The 13,097-nt window shown below is 38.8% G+C and overlaps 1 protein-coding gene and 1 non-coding gene across 7 annotated transcripts in view; one reads left to right on the top strand and one right to left on the bottom strand.

The window, feature by feature from the left end:
• Positions 1-13,097, bottom strand: part of St7 (suppression of tumorigenicity 7) — a 233,144-nt gene that overhangs the window by 138,973 nt on the left and 81,074 nt on the right. The window lies entirely within an intron of this gene.
• On the top strand, positions 7,108-7,214 carry LOC132649794 (U6 spliceosomal RNA). The gene has a single exon (XR_009588311.1). It is a non-coding gene; the product is annotated as a U6 spliceosomal RNA (small nuclear RNA).

Genomic DNA, 13,097 nt, shown 5'->3' with positions numbered 1-13,097 from the left:
ATCTAAACCAACACTTCTGAACAAATGCCTTGGAAACATGACTGTAGTCCCTAAGGTCCTTCTCCTCTACTGTTGAGCTGTGGAAGTGCCCAGCTCGCATTTGTTTTCCTTTCTGTTGAGTGCGCCTAGCATGTAAGCACCCAACCACCGAGCTGCAGCCCCAGTCCTTTTATTCTTAAGATGGCATCTCAATAAGTTGCCAACGCTGCCCTTGAACTCACTGGGTAACCTAATCTGGCTTTGAGCTGCCAGCCTCAGGCTGCCAGGTAGCTAGGATTACAAGCCTGTGACAGTGAGCCCGGTTTCCAGTCATATTTTTTGAACATTATAGAGCTACAAACCAAGCTTCAAGCTCTATGTCAGTGTTGTATAAAGTGCTAAATGCACACAGCTGCAGGTAGGAGTCCATTGTTCTGGCCTTCAGTCCCTTACAGTCATGTGGTGTGCTATTTCCTAGAAAAAAAAAACGGTCAAGGTTGACTTCCTCCTGAGTCAATCATTTCATATCTCTTTATCGGGCTTTCTCATAAAAAGTTGAAGGATTCAGAGTGGAAAGTTCTTTTTAGCTCTGTGATAAATGATAAACAGCACAGAAATTAACAGTTTACAAATTTGTGTAACTTCTGAAAAAAATGTGCTTATAAGTCAGTATTTTTCACAGCCCACACGGTGGTACCCGCTCTCAAGAGATTTACTAAGTTCAGGAGCCTGATAACGTACGCTTTTTTTTTTTTTTTTCAGATTTTCTTGAAAAGAAACAAGCCCACATGCTACCTACAATAACCATTATTTGGCTGCATATTATCTACCCTTAAGTTGTTAAACATATGGCAAAAACACCTACAGAGCGTTTATGGCTTAGACCACAATGTCTGGGCATGCTCACCCCAGAGCTGCAGGGTCCCTGGAAGGCATGTCCTTTCTGGTCTGAGGCAGTCCCTTAGGATCTTGAATACATTTGTGCATCAACCACAGCTAGGCACAAGTGTTCAGTTCATGCTTCCACCTTTGTCCAAGGAAATTATAGAAGTGTGGGACAAGGTTTACAATTCCTTGGAATTCTTAAAAGAAAGGCGAGCGGAGTTTGGAGTGTATATACACATACACTTACTAGATTAGCTAATTTCTGGATAGGTATCTTGATTAGTTACTTAGTAAATGATAATCTGGGGCAAGAGAATTCTATTTCCAGTTTGCTACCAATTTATCAAGACTATTCTTGTTTCTTTTTTCACAACCCACTTTACAATGACTCTCACTTCCCTCTACTGTAAGGACAGGGAAATGAGAAGATGGAGCTCCGCCTCCTCTCCCCTCCCCCCAACTCTTCTGGGGATCTGTCCTCACCCTGCAGAGAAGCATGCTCCTGAGAACATGAAGGAGCTCAGGAGTGCAAATGCTTCATGTGACTCCCTGCAGCTCCCAGGCTTCCAAGGAGTAGGCTGTAAGGGGGAGCTGGCTTCAAAGGAGTCTAAACTTCGGTCGTCTAGTCAATTTAAATGTCTTGATTTGGGATCAGAGAAACATGTAACCCTGACTTCCATTTTCAACCATCTCACCCACTTCCACCTCTTTATTCCTGTAGGTATAACTCTGCCACAGGACAAAGCAAATCATATCAACATGACAGATTCAATGGTCTACAACACATGCTCAAAATAAAAAAGTGTAAGCATTGAACATGGGTACATGAACTTATACAGCAAGGAGGATACTAGTCATAAGTATAATTTTCTATCAAAAGGAATATTTTAATAGACTTATGATATTTTAGATAATTATTTCCATCTTTATCTTACCTAAATGTGCTTAGGAAGAAACAATTATTGTGATCTGAGTCACTTTTCACTGGTCTCATCCTCATCTCCCAGGAAGAATTCTAAATGTTCAGTTTCTTGGATTTAAACTAAAGAAAATCCGCTAGTCTTACTAAAGTAAAAGTAATAAATTCACTAGCAAGATGAACTGTGAGGTCTTCTTACAGCGCACTCCTGCGATACTGACTAATCTGAACTCAGTCTGTACGACTGTGAGAGCATGCTGAGTGTGCAGGCAGTCGGTCACAGTTCCAGTCCTTGCTGCTGAACAGGCCACAGGCTCATCATGAGCACACCTAAACAGAGGCCAATAAGGGGGGAAAACGGGTATTGCCAAATGCTGGCTCCCCAAAGTTTATCTGACAGCATGACAAAGATTTAAGAAGTTAATCTCCCAAATCTGATTAATGCACAGTTTATTATCTTGCTGTATTATTTCAAGCCACACTGTATCAATGAGTCTAGCCTTCAGGTCCAAAAGAAACTTGGGACAAATGGCTAACTTTGGTATCTGTTAACATACCAAAGTGTGTGCTGGCCTCCAGGCTCAGGCAGTACCTATGGCTCCCCTCAGCTCTTCTCACCCTGCCCCCTATCCTAAGCCTCACCGAATGGGCTGCCCTTTCCCCAGTTTCTCATTCCTATACAGCCATGAGCTTTCTTGGCTCCTGGTTTCCTCTCTTGGCACTTTCTCTTTGCTCCTTCTTTTCTTCTCTCACCCTCCCCCTGACCCCCGCCAACCTTCTCTCCTGTTATGACCTGGTTTCTTTCTCTCCCTGCTCTGGAGATGCCTTTGCTGCACTCTCCCTCATATATACAATCAAAACCTTACTCTCAACCATACCTTAGAGTGGTCATGTCCTCACTTTGTACACTATGTACTAATCAGGCCAACACACTGACAGATATATTAAAATTTGCATGATTTTTGTCAAACTTGCTCATAGTGTGTTTAAAAACTTGAGGGTCTGGACACTTTGGATGTGGTTTACTTTCCCCAGTATCAGAGTGAAGGGAGGTGTACAGGCAGGGTTAAGTGCTTGCTGATTTCTTTCTTTCATTATTGGTTTCTTTTGCTTCCTCTCCCAGCAGTCATTCCAGTCTCCTGCTTTTCCCCCACCCCTTTCCAGAAACTGAAGCCCTGCCTTACAGCCTGCTTATTTCTGGAGCAGGCTGACTTCTAGAACTGTGAGCCTGCACCTGGTAGTTCTCATGGTCCCCTGTCCTTGTCTCTGATTCTCTCTTCTGTACTTTCTGTGTTCTGACCACACCTCATGTCAGCATACTACTTTGGACTCGAGGCCTGATCTGACTGACTTATTGACCTGCATCCACATTGGAAACTGGACTGGCAGAAGTGGCTGTATTTTTCCCCATTTCTGGCTCCTGTACACTAGCCTTGCCATACTGGAAGGCATTTGCTCTGCCTGGAGAGGTCCCAAGAAGCAACAAATCAAACAGTCTCAATAGGTGGTAATTAAACTGCTGACTCACAAGCCCAGAGTAGTTTGTCAGTGGGACTTTGCATTGGAACCCATAACCAAGCAAATGCAGTATTCCACATTTAGTTTTAAAATCTGAATTCTCCAATAGGGTGTCTAGAAGAGTAATCAAGAGTAAATAAATGAAAAGGTTTTTTACAAGAGAAAACAACACTAAACACAGAGCATGGTTTTGGAAGAATCTGGCATTTCTGAAATCACAATGTCTATTAACAAGTAGATCATGATTAATTTAACTTGGTTTCTAGCTGAAATTAGTAAAAATACTTAGTTGTTATGACATAGGTCATTTTCATTTTTTGCATTTACTTTTGTCATCAGTACATATTAATAATACATAATAGTGGGCTTCACTGCTGCATTTTCATATGTATAAAGCATACATTGATTGTATCCACTCTGACACATTGAACTGCGTCCACATTTGAAACAACCCCCCCACATGCTTTACATTCTCTACCAGTTCTGCTTCCATATGGATTTAAATTTTAATCAGTTCTCTTGCTATTTCCTATTCCAGAATCTCTGTGTAAACCATTTGGAAGATATACAATGACACCAGGTGAAATGCCTCAAAAGAGACAGACCTTCATTACTAACTGATCCATAGCACATTTTGAAGAATGCATTAATACAAAACATGCTTTTCTCCCATCTAATACATCCCCATATTGTACCAAATAATCATTCCTCTAGGAAATGTGAATTTGAAAAAAAAAATCCTCTATTAAGTGAGAATTATACTTATATTGTCTAGACATTAATAAACATATTCTAAAAATAGGATGCCATATATCAAACAAAGGGGTATTATCCATATGCTAGACTTTAAAAAATTTTAAAAACACAAGGTATGTAATAACCATTTTCTTTTATTTTAGTTGTGCTTAGATGTCTAGCTTGAAGCATTTGCCAACCTAAAAGCAGAACACGGCTTCCTGAGGCCAAGCACCTCGTAGACAAGCACAGCATGCCAGGACAAGGTGGTCCTCTTCCATTCCACGGGGCCTTTCAATATGCTTCAAAAGCTCTGCATCAGTATGCTAGTCCTGGCACTGGGTTCCGGGTGTTCATTCTCCCCCAGCTGCTCTCTGTTCACACCCTCTAAAATCACAGTCACCAAAATGAAATGCAAAATAGCATACTGAATAATAAAATGAGTGCCATCCAAGGAATGGATCATGAATATTACTACAAGCAACTATCATTATTTGACTCTACTTCCTTTGATAGAACTATACACAATTAGAGCTAGTACATCTTAGTTCCTCATACAAAGGAAAAGTTAACCATAGTGAAAGCCACGCCCTCTCTTTCACAGACCTTCATTTTTCTAATTCGGTAGCAACTGGGTTCTCTGTTCCCCAAGACAGGGAGCATTGTTCAGTTACTAAAATCAATCTGAATTGGATTAACTGAAGGCATGGCATTTATTGTGGGTGGGTGGTGATTAACTACAAAAATACAGGATGAAATATTTGGGGAGAGAGTTAAAATCACTTTTAATAATTGCTGACTTATTTTTAAGCATCCTATACTATGCTTTCATAAGTGTGGCAAGTAACAGAACTGGAAACGTATATGGGAGCCATAGGCACAGGAAGGAAGGGGGGAAGAGATACCAAGAGAGGAAAAAGCAAAAAAGAAAGGGAAAGGAAGTCAAAAGGGTAAGGGGCAAGACTCAGCAATTTAACTGTGACCAGTGTTATAAACTCTGAATTAGATAATATGTGATGTTGTCTTTTACACTTTATGGGTAAATTAGATTTCCAAAGACTGAAATATCAGATTTGCCAAATATTACCATGTAGATCTTTCAAAAAGAAGAAAAAAAGGTAGCTTTACCAGTATTAAGGAAGTGCTTTGGCAAATACATCTCAGCTTAGCTACACCAAATTCAACCAATAATTGCTAGACAGTATTGCACGAAGCAAAATGAATAGCCTTGAAGGGAAACTTCCTAGCTGGATGTCTGTGCCAGGTTAAAAAAGAAAAAAGTCTCCTTGATCAATCAAGATGGGTTCCCCTCCACAGCAAGGCCTCAACTTCTGGATCTCTTGTTAATCTTTTCATCTCTCAGTATTGACAAGGGTCTTGTTAAACCACATTAACAACAACCTCACTCTACTCTTAATATCTTTTGCTGTAAATTCCCACTTTTCCTTATTCATGTTTGAAGTTCGTTCTTTCCCAGGGTCTCTGCCCTTGCAGAACAGTTCTGCATGACACTCTTTTTACTACTGAAGTGCATTTAGCTGCACTCTCCTCAGTCCATGTGCTAGTCTAGAAAACATGCAAGCTCTTCAAATTTTAGATAGGGCTGCAGAAATGGTGGGGTTGTCGTGCTGGTTGGAAACAGACTGTCTTATACAGGATACTGTCTTTGAACATTTCATCACTGGATGGTGGCACTATTTGGGGAGGTTTAGGAGGTGTGGCCTTACTGGAAAAGTTTGAAGTCTAAAGATTCAATTCACGCCATTTCCAGTTCACTCTTTTTACTTTGTGTTTGTAGTTCAAGATGTGAGCTTTGGGCATCCTGCTCCAGCCACCATGCTTACCCACTGCCATTATGGACTCTAACTTTTTAGAACCATAAGCCAAATAATTTCTGTCTTCCATAAGTTGCATTAGTCATGGTGTTTTCTCACAGCAAATTACTTTCACAGGAAAGTAATTAATACCGCTGCTACAGTGCTTGTAGCATAAGCATGAGGACCCAGAACAACGGCAAACAAAGCCGATATAAACAAGGTCTCTCTTAGACCCCTCTCTAAGGAAAATGCAGGTTTCTAAAAAGCCCTAAGCCAGAAGAAGCACTGCCCAAGAGACAACTTCGCTATATAAGGGCTATGAAACAGCTGACTGAGGACTGAGGTCAGGGGGTACTTTGGCAAAGGTCTTACAAATCTGATTTACATGCTTAAATCCCTCTGAAGTCACTCAATGCTTGCCAGAGTCTACCTGTGGAGCACAATACTTTGGTCTTGCCCTGTGAAGACATCACTTCCAGCTGCTGCTGGAGTGTTTGTACTTACGGTCCCCTTGAGGCATTTCTCAAGTTAATTAAGAAGTGGTTTGTTCTTTTTTTTTTTTTTAAGCAAGTTCTTCTGAGACTTTCTGAAACCCCTGACAAAAGCCGATAGGAAAGTAATTTTTTAATTACCTTGATATGTCATTAATTTTTATTTTAATAATTGTTTTATCACATTCCTTATTAAACATTTCTAAGAAAGAATTAGCTAGCAGAAGGATGTGTATTTACTGATGAGAATGCTGAGCAGTGTGATAATAAACAAAATATGTGCATGTACATTATCTCATTTCACACTTATCTTCAACAGAATAGAGGAGCAACTTTTGCTGTAAATAAAATGGCATCAAAACTATCAAAGGTATCTAAACTAAAACACCTTTAAGTCAATTTGATATGATGTCCTCATAGCTACAGTGTTATTACTAAAGAAACAAAAGGGAGTCGATTGTTTCCCTGAAATGCCCTCAAAACCACTATAATAACTTCTTTTAAACAAATACTGACATAAACTGATATAAATAAAATGAATTTTGAGGACTGCTGCAAACATCACACAATGACATTAAATTGTATCTGCTTGGTGAAGAAAAGACACTAGAGCAAGACAGTACCACAGGTACTTTCCAAGTGTCTATCTGCTATGAGATTTAAGCATAAGCGGTCAACTTTGCCTGTATTGTTCTTTGTTGTGTTATTTTGTAAAGATCAAATCCAGAGCCTCACACATGGTAAAAACAAACAAACAAAAAGAGTGCTCACTTCGGCAGCACATATACTAAAATTGGAACGATACAGAGAAGATTAGCATGGCCCCTGCGCAAGGATGACACGCAAACAAACAAAAAGAAAAAGAAAAAGAAAAAGAAAACAGACCTAGTCCAACAAGCACTTCCTCCAACTTAGTTTAATTTAATTTGATATGATAAGCCATGCAATTTTACCTCTGAGGAGGCTATACAAATGCACACTATGATAGAAGGTTTGCTATGTTAAAGCTATCAGTGTTCTAGAAAAAGGAGAAAAAATGCACGTATTATGAGCCCAGTGCATTCCATTGCTTAACATTCTATTAGAAAGTGCGCTCAGTGAATTACATTCCACCTGTTGCCATAAGGTCTGACTGGACTTATCACAATGATCAAAGGTTTATCAAGTTATCACTTCTAATCACATAGTACTGCCTGTGAACTCCATCCCAGCGCATATTCCACAATTAGCACGTGTGCTCTGCTCATGACCTGGAAAGTAGAATATAGCGTTCCTATCAGCAGAGTCACCGTAGTCTCCAAACTGTGTCTTCCCGGAATCCCTTTGTTTCCGTTTACCCCCAATGCGATGATATCTGGAGACGAGGCCTTTGGTGGATAAATCAGAGCCCAGGGAGTCTCACGGAGGGATTGGTGCACTAACAAGAGACACGAGGACTGTCTTCCCCTGCCCATGTGTGACTTGATCACAAGAAGACAACATGTAAACCAGAACCTTACCAGGGAATCAAGTCAGCTGGCGTCTTCATCTCAGACATGGCAGCCTCCTAACATCTCCAGATGAATTGTCTTCGTTTATGTGAGTAATAAATTCCCAGGGTTTGGCGTTTTGATATGGCAGGCCATGCTGACTGATACCATCAGACACCAATCACTGATGAACTAACTGCCCTCTGACTCAGACTGAACCAGAAATTTATTCTGAAAATACATTTGTGTTCTTAAGCTCTGTCTTAATTCGTATTTCCCGAGTGAGTAGTACAAATATTACTTTCTTTTTCTGACACTGCACAGCTGCACACATTAGTATAGTGCCAATGTCACCCTCTAGCAGCCACTACAGTGACTGAGGGTCCCAACCACCCATTCTCATTACTAAGTCAATCTCTGTTCTGCCATGCTCTCTCTGTGTGCACAGACACTTCAACTAGCATTTTACAGAAAGCAGAGCATTATACATGAAGTTGTTGAGTTGTTCCTTACCACTAGGGATTTAGACTGCCCCGCACTTCGGATATCTAATCTCTTTGGGTGTTGACTAATCTGTATCTATTCCTTGCAAAGAGCATTGTGAACTGCTTTTTGCAAGTAACCTCCTAGTCTCCACTTACCTCTCATACACAGAGGTGGTGGAAAGCAAGGTTCTAATAAGCTCAACAAGCAGCACGGAGGTGGTGCTAGGCCAGTGAGTTGAATCTTATGACAGCTGCCCCCGCCCCGTGCCCAATTTCCAGTTTTAGAGTCTCAGGGTAGAACTGTGTGACATGAACAGTCGGCACAAAGCCAAAGAACCAATCTGTTGATTCCCTACAACCCACTCACCTCGGGGACCTGAAGTCTCTCGTTTCCCATGAACTCCACGATGCTTTCAATTGGCAAGAATTAGATTTCCTTTCTTGTTATTAATAGAAAAATACCATTACATTGTACATTATTTTAATTATCTGAAAATCCCCTATAAACTATCCTCTTGATGAAACTGCTTCATTGCCTAATAGCTCTCAGATAAACAGGATTCTTGAAATCATATTATAGGTTCTATTCTAATGAAAGTGATTCCTAAATGTATGTCCCAAGTATTTTGGCTTCATGCTTTCCATCTTAATGACCTGATGGGACAGCCAGGTTAGCGAGCATCACGAGCCTACCAGCTCCCTTTCTGTGAACACTGGGATCTTTTCAACGCTTTGTGATTGAGGACAGTAGAGTTTGCTCATTGAGTTCATACATATTTCCTTGGGGTAATTCTAAGGGACACTTTCCAAAGCCATTACCCACATTTTCATCTTCTCCACATTCCAAAAGACTATCCATTTCCCTACTATATGAAATAGGTATATAAATTTTACTGCAACTTTGCCTATGTGAATTTCTTGCTGTTTGTGAAGAGAAGATTACCTCAATAATAATAAAATAATTTATATGCTATAAATACACACAATAGCCTTCATCAGGACTTAAGAAATACTTTTGTTTACTTTACTAACTGCATATCCCCTCATGTGAATTAACTGTTTTGTCCATTTGTCTATAAAGTCTGAATTTTGTAGAGGTAAAAGGAAATGAATATTGGTTCCTCCAAAAATTAGAAGCAGAACCACTTTAGCACCCCTAATAGGTAGAGTATCACCCACACAGGGCTCACACTGTTGATTCCAGCACTCAAAAGGCTGCCTTAGGGACCCTCTTATCTGTCCCTCTTCCCATTTTGGCCACAATGAATACATCTCATTTCTCGGTTTCTTTACTCTCACTTTGTGTATAAAGGATCTACTAGGGATCCTTTGGTAAGTGATTAAGCCTGACTTGGAGTTTCTGGAGTCCAGGCTTTTAACCTGAAAACACTGGTTACAACTTTGGCAAACTAAGCTGGGGGCAAAATTCTTGCTTTGCATCAGCAAGTTAGTTTGGGATGAAAAGGAAAGATTTTGATCCCACTCAGCAGTTGAAATCACTTTTATGCTACATATTTGTTTTTTCCTTTTTTTGTTTTTTTTTTGTTTGTTTGTTTGTTTGTTTTTCTCATTTTATCAGCACTAGGTGCTTTCAACCACTCTTCGGCAAAGTAGCCAAGATTAAATTCTCCCCAATAAAGGTACATGGAGCCATTCTCTTCATTTTTCTTGTCAATTCCAAAGCTCTTTTGAGCTGTTTGGGTCTTTTTTAAAGCTAATTTTAATGTCTCACATTAACTTCCTGTTAGGTTCCGTGAGCTCTTGGTCCAATCTGAAGCTGTGTTTAACTATTGTGTCTCTCATTTATCTGACAAGCCTTATCTTGCGGTCTCTCAGAGCAAATCTAGATTCACTTGAACTATTTAGGCATCAGCTGGTGTGACCAGTGAACTTGATATCTGTGAATCTGTGTTTGTTATGTAGCGCAGAAATGACATGTTGTATATAAAGCAACAAGAATTATTGGGAAATTTCTACTGCAGTTTTTGTAGTCACAGGACATTAATGAGAAATCTAAATTGACACTATTTGATGCTCTTGAGGAAGTTCTAGATAACTAGACTTTTGTAATTTCATGACAATTTATGTAGAAATATAATCTGAATTGATGTAATCATTTTGTGTCAAAAAGAGCAATGGGGCAAAATTTAGCCTGTCCCTAGAATTCCTGAAAATAACTTGGTAAGAGACCTGTGGCCATATTAGTCTTACATTTTTTTAACTTATTAAACACTCAAATTACCATTCTTGGAATGCTTAATTTAACATGTATATATGAGTGTATTAAAAAAAACTTTCACTACAATAACATATAAAGCTAGATTACCTGTCTATCTTCCTCCTGCCCACTTCAATTACTGCTTATTTTGAAAGAAAAAGAAGGAAGGGAAAGAATGAAGAAGGGAGGGAAGGAGGAAGGGAGGTAAGGGAGAGAGTGACAGAGCAACATAGAGATTGAGAAACATGGAGACAGAGACAAAAACAGAAAGAATGTTTATTCCAGGTTGTAATCTTAGCTAAACATAACTAAAATTAAGTCACTTAAAGAGTTAAATGTAAAATTTGGGACTGAAGCAAAAAAGGAAAAATGAGTCATTTTAATACCCAGCTTTAGTTGCCACTTAGAGAGCTACAGAGACATCTTAACATTGTAAAGTCTACGCATAATCACAGATGTCCTTACTCCATTCCATCCTGTCATGAATATAATTTGGATCAGGTCTCTTCTATAATATATTTGGAACTAGTGACAAATGTGTTTTCATAAATTTCCAATGCACAGGAAAGAAGTTTAAGACAGCTTGCTTCCTGTATGTTTGCTGAGCATGAGATTAGCTACTGTGAAATTTTTAATAAGCATAGCTCTACACACAGAAAACAGGAAAGGAACTGATCATGTTTTGACTAAAAGAAAAAATATTTTTAAAGTGTCTTATTTTAAGAAATAATTTTGTCTACACCTAAAATTTTGTAAAAACCTACAAACTGAACATGTATCTAATGGATTTTCTAAATCCAAAATTTAATCTACTGATATAAAGCTAGAACATAATTCTGTGTCTAAAGCAAGAAAAAGCTCTTAACAATATCATTCTAATCTATATAAGAAGCAGAGAGGAGATCAAGAAAGCAGGGCCCTCTACAGCAATAGGACTGAAGCTCATAGAGACTGAGGCAGCACACACAGGTCTGTATCAGGTCCTTTGCCTATATATTATGGATTACAGTTTAATGTTTTGTGGAATTCTTGAGTTTGTGATCAAGTGGGTCTCTGATTCCTATGCCTTCTCTTGGGATCTTTTTCTTCTGTTAGTCCTGTCCAATTCCAATATATTAGTTTTCTTTTATTTTATTATATTTTATTTTATTGAATCTTTTTGTATCTTGCTACTATTCCTTAGAATCCTGTTTGGTTTCTAATGAGAGACAGAAAAAGACAGATTCAGATGGGAGGGGTGGAAGTGGAAAGAGTAGGAGAAACCATAATCAGTATATATTATATAAAAATCTATTTTCTTTTCTTAAAGATTTATTTATTATTTATACATTATTCTGCCTGCACACCAGAAGAGGGCACTAGATCTCAGTATAGATGGTTATGAGCCACCATGTGGTTGCTGGGAACTGAACTCAGGACCTTGGGAAGAACAACCAGTGTTCTTAACCTCTGAGCTATCTCTCCAGCCCAAAAATCTATTTTCAATAAAGATATTTCTAAAAAATACTGCACTGCTCTAATAACTTCTATGAAGTATTGGCATACAGGGCATATTTTTATGTTTAATTACAATAACTTCTGGCTTTGTATAGGAAACTGGGACTTAACAAAATCACAGTTCTTAATGTTATGACAAAGTCTTTTAATGACTACTTTATAAACAACTGTTTTAAGGAGATTTTAATACTTTAAACATATACATCTGAAACTACAATGTATGGGCAGGTATGTCTAAATTTTATCTAAATATTATGCAAAAGTCTATAGAGTTAAAGGCATAGAATTTTAATTACTGCAAAGTGGCCTCCAAGTGCTGTCTTTTATACAGTACACACTACATCTAGAAAACAAAACTTTGCATGGCAGCTCACCCCTCAGCTGTGGCTGAGATGATCAAAAGTAATCATCTTATAGGAAACATCTTATAGAAACCCCCCTTCAGTGATGACAGCATAAGGACCTAAGGACCACTACTCAGAACCAGAACTTAGACAATAATGGTCAGGACCACTATTTGACCTGAGCTGCTTAATTATGCATATCTCTCCCTTCCCAGTTAAGCTCAATTCAGCACCCAAAGATGTACTTGAGATCACCGCCAGACAGACATGATAGTAACATATATATACCTGTAAAAATAAAAATGAACAAATCTCTCTGCTACACATACATGTGTGTACACACACAGGCACACACACACACACACACACACACATGTACAATGCACACACACACACACACACACACACTACTCTCAGGATCTAATTGTTTCCTCTTCCTACAGTATCCCTTTCCAAAACCTCTTTATTTAAGTGTTTAAAAATTTCAGCACTAGCTCTTTATTTCTTCAGTCTATCTAAAGAAGATGATAAGCACTAATATGTTGTCAGAAACCCCTTATACAAAGAAGAAACCCTCTGCAAAAGCACCAGAGACATAGGGTCCTCTTACTCCACATGTCCTGCAATATGCTGTGTAGCTCTGAAAAAAAAAAACACTCAATAAGAAAAATAATAAGCAGAATGCAAACTATTGTAAACTTTTGTCCAAGAGTATGAAGGAAGCAAAAGCAAGACTCCAG

The sequence above is a fragment of the Meriones unguiculatus genome, chromosome 21 (genome assembly GCF_030254825.1).
Source record: "Meriones unguiculatus strain TT.TT164.6M chromosome 21, Bangor_MerUng_6.1, whole genome shotgun sequence".
Classification (NCBI taxonomy): domain Eukaryota; kingdom Metazoa; phylum Chordata; class Mammalia; order Rodentia; family Muridae; genus Meriones; species Meriones unguiculatus.
The sequence above is the reverse complement of the archived record's forward strand: the minus strand, read 5'-3'. Positions and strand labels throughout refer to the sequence as shown.